Source organism: Vombatus ursinus, unplaced genomic scaffold (genome assembly GCF_900497805.2).
Source record: "Vombatus ursinus unplaced genomic scaffold, bare-nosed wombat genome assembly UNPS02014818.1, whole genome shotgun sequence".
In the NCBI taxonomy this organism is placed as follows: domain Eukaryota; kingdom Metazoa; phylum Chordata; class Mammalia; order Diprotodontia; family Vombatidae; genus Vombatus; species Vombatus ursinus.
This window is the reverse complement of record NW_020954596.1, coordinates 70180570-70189887: the sequence shown is the minus strand read 5'-3', so window position 1 is coordinate 70189887 and position 9318 is coordinate 70180570. Positions and strand designations below refer to the sequence as shown.

Below are 9318 nucleotides of genomic sequence, written 5' to 3'. Positions count from 1 at the left end.
CTTAGTTTGCTTATAGTATCTGTCTTTACATCTAAATCATGTACCCATTTTGATTTTATCTGGCTATAGGGTGTAAGATGTTGGTCTAAGACTAGTTTCTGCCATACTATTTTCCAGTTTTCCCATCAGTTTTTGTGAAATAGTGAGTTCTTATCCCTGAAACTGGAGTCTTTGGATTTATTAAATAGTAGATTATTATAGTCATTGACTGTTGTGTTTTGCATACCTAGCCTATTCCACTGATCCACCAGTCTATTTCTTAGACAGTACCAAGTAGTTTTGATGATTGCTGCTTTATAATACAATTTAAGATTTGGTACAACTAGGCCACCTTCCCTTGAATTTCTTTTCATTAGTTCCCTTGATATTCTGGATATTTTGTTCTTCCAGGTAAATTTTGTTATTGTTTTTTCTATCTCTATTAAATAATTTTTGGTAGTTTGATTGGTATGGCATTGAATAAGTAAATTAATTTAGGTAGAATTGTCATTTTTGTTATATTAGTTTGGCCTACCCATGAGCAACTGATATTTTTTCCCATTTATTTAAATCTAATTTTATTTGTGCAAAAAGTGTTCTGCAATTGTGTTCATATAGTTCCTGAGTTTGTTTTGTCAGGTAGAATCCCAAATATTTTATAATGTCTATTGTAACTTTAAATGGAATTTCTCTTTCTATCTCTTGCTGTTGAGCTTTGTTAGTAATATATAGAAATGCCAATGATTTATGTGGGTTTATTTTATATCCTGCAAATTTGCTAAATTTGTTTATTATTTCAAGTAATTTTTTACTTGATTCTCTAGGATTCCCTAAGTATACCATCACATCATCTGCAAAGAGTGATAATTTTGTTTCTTCTTTTCCTATTCCAATTCCTTCAATGTCTTTTTCTTCTCCTATTGCCAAAGCTAATATTTTTAGTACAATGTTGAATAACAGTGGTGATAATGGACATCCTTGTTTCACCCTGATCTTATTGGAAATGCTTTTACCTTATCCCCATTACACATAATGCTTGCTGATGGTTTTAGATAGATACTATCTATCATTTCAGGGAAGATTCCATTTATTCCTACGCTTTCTAGTGTTTTTAATAGGAATGGGTGTTGTATTTTGTCAAAGGCTTTTTCTGCATCTATTGAGATAATCATATGATTTCTGTTAGTTTTGTTGTTGATATGGTCAATTATGCTGATATTTTTCCTAATATTGAACCAGCCCTGCATTCCTGGTATAAATCCTACCTGGTCATAGTGTATTATCCTCAAGATAAGTTTCTGTAATCTCTTTGTTAATATTTTATTTAGAATTTTTTGTATCTCTATTCATTAGGGAAATGGGTCTATAATTTTCTTTCTCTGTTTCGGCTCTTCTTGGTTTAGGTATCGGCACCATATTTGAACCATAAAATTAATTTGATAGGATTCCTTCTTCACCTAGTTTCTCAAATAGTTTATATCATGTTGGAATTAGTTGTTCTTTAAACATTTGGTAGAATTCACTTGTAAATCCATCTGACCCTGGAGATTTTTTCTTAGGGAGTTTGTTGATGGCTTGTTCAATTTATTTTTCTGAAATGGGGTTATTTAAGCATCTTATTTCCTCCCTGTTTATGCTTTTCTTTCTCCTTTCTCCCTTTCTCTCCTCACTAGTGTTTTCCCTTTGACCGCCGCCTACCTCCCACTTCCCTTCTATTAGCCCTTTCCCTTCTCTTCCCCTTTGCCCTTACTACTTCTTATAGGATAAGTTAGATTTCTATATCTAACTCATTATGTTATTTCCTCTTTGAACCAAATCTGATGAGAGTAAGGTTCAAACAATGCTCATCTCCCTCCCTTCTTTCCCTCTACTGTAATAGGTTTTTCGTGCTTTTTATGTAATGTAATTTACCCTTGTCTGCTTCCTCCTTTCTTTTTCTCCAGTACAATCCATTAACTAGATCCACTTAATCCACTTAATTAGATTTTTCAGCATTACATCAAAGTCAACTTGTACTCACTCATTCTGTCTAAGTATACCCCTTTTAAATGGTGCAATAATAATATAGTTCTCAAGAGTAGTAAGTGTCATCTTCCCTTATAGGAATGTAAACAGTTTGACTTTATTAATAACATGTTGTTGCTGTTGTTATTTCTTCTGTTCTGTTTACCTTTTTATACCTCTCTTGAGTCTTGTTTTTGAAGATCAAATTTTCTGTTGAACTCCTGTCTTTTAATCAGGAAGGTTTGGAAGTCCCCTATTTCATTGTTTGTCCATCTCCTCCTCTGAAAGATTATGATCAATTTCACTCATTTGCTTACAAAATATTGTATTCCACACTTTACAATCTTAATGTAGAAGCTGCAAGGTCCTGTGTAATCCTGACCATGGTTCCATGATATTTAAGTTGTTTCTTTCTGCCTACTTGCAGTTTTTTGTCTTTGACCTAGTAATTTTAGAATTTGGCTACAATATTCTTTGGCATTTTGAATTTGAGATCTCATTCAGGAGGTGATCAGTGGATTCTTTGGATGACTATTTACCCTCTGGTTCTAGGACCTCAAGACAGTTTTTCTTGATGATTTCCTGAAAGATGCTGCCCAGGCTCTTTTTTTCATCACAGTTTTCAGGTAGACCAATAATTTTTAAATTGTTTCTCCTGGATCATTTTCCAGGTCAGTTGTTTTACCAATGAGGTATTTTATGTTTTTTTTTGTATTTTTTCATTCTTTTGTTTCTGTTTGATTCTTGCTCTCTCATAGAGTCATTAGCTTCCACTTGCCCAATTCTAATTTTTAATGAATTGTTTTCTTTTGTTAGATTTTTTACCTCTTTTTCCCTTTGGCCAATTTTACTTTTTAAGCAGTTTTCTTCAGTGAATTTTTGTGCCTCCTTTTCCATTTGACCAATTCTGCTTTTTAAGGAGTTGCTTTCTTCAGTGTACTTTTTCCCTAGTTGTCCAATTGTATTTCTTAGGGACTTGTTTTCTTCAATGTACTCTTTTTTCCATTTGGCCAACTGTGTTTTTTAAGTACTTGTTTTCTGCAGTTAATTTTTGTCTTTCCTTTTCCAAACTATTGACTCTTTCTTCCATACCTCTCATTTGTTCTCCCAATTTTTCTTCTACCTCTCTTCTTTAACTTTTAAAATCCTTCTTGAGCTCTTCCAAGGCTTTTTGGGCTTGAGATCTGTTTATATTGCCTTTTGAGGTTTCAGATGTGGGTATATTGACAATGTTGACCTCTTCTGATTTTCTGCCTTGATCTTCCCTTTCCCTATAATAAGAATCTATGGTCATTGTCCATTTCTTTTTACTCATGGTGTTTGCTTATTTCCAGACTTAAAAAAAAATTGAGCTCTCTTGCTGGATAGTAGTGGGCACTGACCCAAGCTTCTTGTGTTGAGAGTCCTGGGCCTGGTCACTGACTTTGTGTGCTGGGGCCTCAGGTGTTGGCAGTTGGAAGCTATAGGGTTCTGGCAGCTTACCTGGTGTTGGGCTGGAATCAGCAACAATGGAGCTCTAGGGGTAGGGGTGGGGTGTCTGGGTCCTGGGGAATGTCTGCTTATCTGAGCCTTGTGCTCCTTTCTTTGGTGCCTGCTCACCTGGGCCTCACAGAGATGTTTCACTGCTTGAAGATGTCTTTCAGCCTGGAGCTTTACCTCTTGGAGTTGTGCTTCCCAGAGTTTTGCTAAGGCACTGGAAGATTTGGCTGCTAGAGAACATCATTGTCACATGTGGTGGTTTTCTGAACTGGTATCTACATGTTTGCCTGCCTGTACTGAGGCACTCTGGGGTCTGGGTGTTGGTGCTGCCATGAACCAGTATCCTGGAGTTCAGGATCTCCCCCTGGTATGCTGAGGTGGGGCTTTCCACTGACTTACTGGAATGTCTCCTATTCTGTGCTGCTCCCCCTCTCCCAGAGTGAGAGGGGCCTTTCCTGTTAATCCCCCAAGCTTCCTGATCTATGAGACTGCCACACCCTATCTTTCTGTTGTTTCAGCTGTTCCAGGGTTTTTCCTGCAGTGATGTCTTCTGGGACTTCAGAGGTCAATAAAAGAAGGTGAGAGTGTCTTACTTCTTATACCACCATCTTGGATCCCAGAAGCAGAAGTCAGTATGTCTTCATTTATTTAACTCTTATTTTATTTGTGTACAGTTTTTTTTTTATGGTTTTATTCATATAGATCCTGGGTTTGTTTTGATAGGTGTATTCCCAAGTATTTTATAGTCTAGAGTTATTTTAAATGAGACATCTCAGGTATCTTTTCCTGCAGGATCCTATTGGTGATACATAGGAATGCTTAAGATTGATGTGAGTTTACTTTATACCCTACTACTTTGCTGAAATTATTATTTCAACTAACTTTTTAGTTGAGTCTTTAGGATTTTCCAAATATATCATCATAGCATCTGCAAAAAACAAAAACAAAAACAAAAACAAAAAACAAACCTATTACCCCATTTCCTATTCTGATTCCTTTTATTTTTTTTCTTCTCTTATTGATGTTGCCAGGATTTCCAATACAATACTGAATAATATTGATGATAGTGGGCATCCTTGTTTCACATCTGATCTTACTGGGAAGACTTCTAGCTTATCTCTATTATAAATAATGTTTGCTGATGGTTTGAGGTAAATACTTCTTATCAATTTAAGCAAAAGTCCCTTAATCTCTATATTTTCAAGTGTTTTTTTTAATAGAAAAGAATGTTGTACTTTATCAATTTGTTCTGCATCTACTGATATTATCATACATTTTAAAAAAACTTTCATTATTTATATAATCAATTATGATAACATTTTGCCTTATCTTAAACTATCTCTGCATTCCTGGTATGAACTTTGCTTGGTCATAATGCATGATCTTTGTAATATATTGTTATAATCTTGTAGCTAGTATTTTATTTAGGATTTTTACATCCATATTCATTAATGAAATTGTTCTATTATTTTCTTTTTCTGTTTTTACTTCTCCTGGTTTAGGTATCACTATCACGTTTGTTTCATGAAAGGAGTTTGTTAGGATACCTTCTTTGCTTATTCTTCCAAATAATTTATTTAATATTGGAATTGATTTGTCTCAATGTTTGATAGAATTAACTTGTAAATCCATCTGGTCCTGGTGATCTTTTCTTTGGAAATTCATTTATGGCCTGTTCAATTGTTTTTTTCTTCCAAAACAGGTCTATTTAGATATTCTATTTCCTCTTGTACTAATCTAGGCAGTATGTATTTTTGTAGATATTCTTCTAATTCACTTAAATTGTTAAACTTATTGGAATACAATTGGACAAGATAACTCCTTATAATTGCTTTGATTTAATCTTCTTTAGTGGTATATTCATCCTTTTCATCTTTGATACTATTAATTTGGTTTTCTTTTCCATCCTTTAAAGTATATTAACCATTGGCTTATCTATCTTATTGATTTTATTTTGTAATATCAAATCCTAGTTGCATTTATTAATTCAACTGTTTTCTTACATTGAGTTTTATTAATTTCACCTTTAATTTTTAGGATTTCCAATTTAATGCTTAAATTGGGGTTTTTAATTAGTTCTTTTTCTAGTTTTTTTTATTGCATACTCAGTTCATCGGTCTGCTCTTTCTCTATTTTATTGATATAAGCACTTAGAGATATACATTTTCCTCTGATCACTGCTTTTTCTGTATCCCATAGGTTTTGATATGTTGTTTCATTATTGTAATTTTTTAAATGAAATTATTGACTGTTTCTATTATTTGTTTCTTAATGCATACATTTTTCAAGATTAGGTTGTTTACTCTCCAATTAGTTTTTCCTCCTATGTTTCCATATTATATAGAATTTTTATTGCATTGAGGTATGTAAAGGACATGTTTACTATTTCTGCTTTTATGCTTTTAGCTGTAAAATTTTTGTGCCCTAATACATGATCAATCTTTGTAAAGGTGCCATGCACCACTGAGAAAAAAGGTGTATTCTTTTCTATTTCCATTCAATTCTCTACAGATATCTACCATATCTAGCTTAACTAAAATTCTATTCACTTCCTTAACTTCTTTCTTATTTTTTTACATAGATTTGTCTAGTTTTAAGAGGGGAAGATTAAAGCCCCCCACTATTACAGTACTACTATATATTTTGACCTGTAATTCATTTAACTTTTCTTTTAAAAATTTAGGTGTTATGGTATTTGGTGTATATAAGTTTAGTGTTGATATTGCCTTATTTATCTATGGTTCCTTTTATCATAATGCAGTTTCCCTGTTTTTCTCTTTTAATTAAATCTTTTATAGCTTTGTTTGATATCATGATTGCTACCCTTCCTTTTTTTCTTTTGAATTGTCTGAGGAATAATACATTGTACTCCAGCCCTTTGTTTTAACTCTCTGTATATCTCCTATTTTTAAATGTATTTCTTGTAAGCAGCATATTTTTAGATTCTAATTTTTAATCCATTCTGCTGTCTGTTCCATTTTATGAGTGAATTCATTTCATTCCCATTCAAAGTTACATTTGCTATTTACCTCCATCCTATTTTTCCTCACTATTCTTGTTCTCATCCTCTAATTTTACCATATCTCTCCTCTAGTTTACTTCTAACCACTACATCCCTATTCCACACCCTTTTAAAAGGGATTCCCAATGCAAGAAGCTTGGGTCAGTGCCCACTACTATCCAGCAAGAGAGCTCAGTTTTGTTTTTTTTTTTTAAGTCTGGAAATAAGCAAACACCATGAACAAAAAGAAATGGACAATGACCATAGATTCTGGAGATTCTGGAGAGAATCTTCTCCCCTAACCCTCCCTTAACATTTTCTTAAGTTATCACTCCTCTAGGGATCCTTCCCTTTTCTACTCCCTCCACCCTTCTAAATCTTAATCTATACACCCTTCTAATTGTCCCCTTATCCTATTCCCTCACCTTCTTATTTTACTATAAATTTAGAAGATTTTTATACTCTTCTAGATGTATATGCTGTTCCCTCGTTAACCCAGGTCTGATGAGAGTAGGGTTCCAGCACCACCTACCCTCCATTCCTACCTAATTCTTTTATATCAGTTCTTCTTTTTGTACATTATCTGTATGAGATTTTTTTTTACCTTTTCCTACACAAATTTGCTTTTTAGAATCACCACATCATACTCAACTCATCCCCAATCTTTCTTTCAAATTACTCAATCACTAATTACAGTCTTGAGAATATGTTTTTCATGCTTTCCCTTCTCTTAAGATGGTGGGAAAAAACCCTAAAAGAACCAAAGGAAAAGAAGGTCAGAAAACAAAAAAAAAAAGAGAGAATGGTAAGGAAGAGGTGGATGAAAAGGTGGTGAAAAAATTTCAAAAGCATTGTAGTCAGAACCCAGTTCTGGCCAGAGAGATTGGTAGATACTTGAAGTTTACAATGTATTCTGGGTGAGTCATGTACAAGCAAAAATGTGCTACACCAAAGAAATCCGGATTGAAAGGAAAAAGAAAGAAGGTGTCTGCTACTATCTCAAAGTCAGTTGGTGGTGATAAGAATGAAGGAACCCATGTGGTAAAGGTTTGCAAGATGCTTAGATATCACCCCACTGAGGATGTGCCTAAAAAGCTGCTAAGTCATGGCAAAAAGCCCTCCAGCTTGTATGTGAGGGGTCTTTGAGCTAGCACCCCAGAGACAAGCAAATGGTTTTCCTGAAGCACAGTGGCTTGTTACTAGTGATTGGCCTTCTGACCATCATCCATGTTGCTCTGAGAAGGAATCGTCAGAAATTGTCATTGCCACCCCTACCAGGGTTAACCTTTTGGTTGTAAAAATTCCAAATCATCTTACTGATACTTCAAGAAGAAGAAACTCCATAAACCTGGACACCAAGAAGGAGAGATTTTTGACACAGAAAAAAGAGCAGTGTGAGATTATAGAGCAGCACAAGACTGATCAGAAAACAGTAGACTCTCAGATCCTGCCCCAAATTAAGAAATTCCTCAGCTCCATGGCTACCTGAGTTCTGTATTCTCTCTCTCCAAGGGAGTTTATCCTCACAAACTGGTATTTTAAATGTCTTGCAGAGAACTCTTTTTAAAATAGTTGATATCGCTAAAAAAAAAAAATGGTTTTTATTTCCATGTATAAAAAGTAAACACTGTCCTTATTGAATCCCTTGTAATTGGTTGTTGATGTTTACCTTATATTTCTCCTGGATTTTATATGTCAAATTTTTTATTAAGTTCTGGTCTTTTTGTGACAAAACAAACAAACAAACAAAAAACCTGAAAGCCTATTAATTTATTGAATAATCATTTTTTTTAAATTCAGAATTATACTTAACTTTGCTGGGTAAGTCATTTTGGCCACAACCTCAGTTCTTTTGTTCTTTAATATATAGTGTTCTAAGACTTGCAGTCTTTTAGTGTAGTAGCTGCTAGTTCTTGTGTAATTCTAATTGTGGCTCCATAGTATTTTAATAGTTTTTTTCCCTTGGTGCTCATAATATTTTCTCCTTAACTTGGGGGTTTTGAAATTTGGCTATGATATTCCCATAGGTTTTCATCCTGGGATCTCTTTCAGGTGGTGATGGGTAGATTTTTTCTATTTCTACTTTCCCCTCTTGTTCTAAAATTTCAGGACAATTTTCTTTAATTATTTCTTGTAATATTGTATCAATATTCTTTTTTTGTAGCTTTCAGGTAGTTTGATTATTCTTATGTATTGTCTTCTTGATCTAGTTTCCAAACAGTTGTTTTTCTTATGAGATGTTTCATATTCTCTTCTATTTTTTTCATTCTTTTTATTTTGTTTTACTATTTCTTGGTATCTTATATCATCATTTGCTTTCCCCATTTCTCAAATACATAGGGAATTGAGTCAAATTAATAAAAAAGGACTATTTCTAAGTTAATAAATGGTCAAATGATATGAACAATCAGTTTTCAGAAGAAAAAAACAAAGCTATTTATAGTCATATAAAATGATCTAAATCAATATTGATTAGAGAAAGGCTAATTTTTAAAAAAAAAAAAAGCTCTGAGGTCCAACTTGCATATATCAGAAATGATAAATGCTGGAATGGATGAGGAAAAATAGATACAGTAGCAGATTGTTAGTGAAGATGTGACGTGATTCAACCATTCTGGAAAACAATTTGGAACTCTGCCTAAAGGTCCATAAAATGGTGCATACTCTTTGACCTAGCAATACCATTACTCCAAAGAGATCAAAGAGAAAGGGAAAGGACTTATATGCACAGAATATTTATAGTAGATCTTTTGTGGTGGCAAAAAATTAGAAATTAAGAGGAAGCTTATCAACTGGGGGAAGGCTGAACTACTTCATATGACTTATTGTTGTGATGGAGTATTATTGTGCTAAAA

At 33.7% G+C, this 9318-nt stretch overlaps 1 pseudogene; it reads left to right on the top strand.

Moving 5' to 3' along the window:
- The first annotated feature begins 7387 nt into the window (after positions 1-7387).
- On the top strand, positions 7388-8005 carry LOC114023828 (annotated as a pseudogene).
- The last annotated feature ends 1313 nt before the right edge of the window (positions 8006-9318 follow it).